The sequence below is a fragment of the Micropterus dolomieu genome, unplaced genomic scaffold (genome assembly GCF_021292245.1).
Source record: "Micropterus dolomieu isolate WLL.071019.BEF.003 ecotype Adirondacks unplaced genomic scaffold, ASM2129224v1 contig_15002, whole genome shotgun sequence".
Lineage (NCBI taxonomy): Eukaryota > Metazoa > Chordata > Actinopteri > Centrarchiformes > Centrarchidae > Micropterus > Micropterus dolomieu.
The window spans coordinates 1-300 of record NW_025743988.1 but is presented as its reverse complement, the minus strand read 5'-3'; the positions used below and the strand labels follow the sequence as shown (position 1 = coordinate 300).

General features: G+C 53.7%; 1 pseudogene; it reads right to left on the bottom strand.

Annotated features, from left to right (window-relative positions):
* Positions 1-29: 29 nt before the first annotated feature.
* LOC123967073 lies at positions 30-148 on the bottom strand (annotated as a pseudogene).
* Between the last annotated feature and the right edge of the window lie 152 nt (positions 149-300).

Genomic DNA, 300 nt, shown 5'->3' with positions numbered 1-300 from the left:
CTGCCGTTTTTCGAAGGCGAAGCGAAAAAGGCTTACAGCACCGGGTATTCCCAGGCTGTCACCCGTCCAAGTACTAACCAGGCCCTGCTCTGCTTAGCTTCCGAGATCAGATGAGATCGGGCGCTCCCAGAGCAGTGTGGCCATGAGCCACTCAGGCACCCCCAAACGGCCCTTCAAAAGATGTTCTACGGCTAATTGACAAAAAACGTATTCTGCCCATAATGTCCAAGGTGCTCCAGAGTCACTTGGAATCCACAGGCACTGATTCCTGGGTAAAGATCCAGGAACCGGGACACCGTT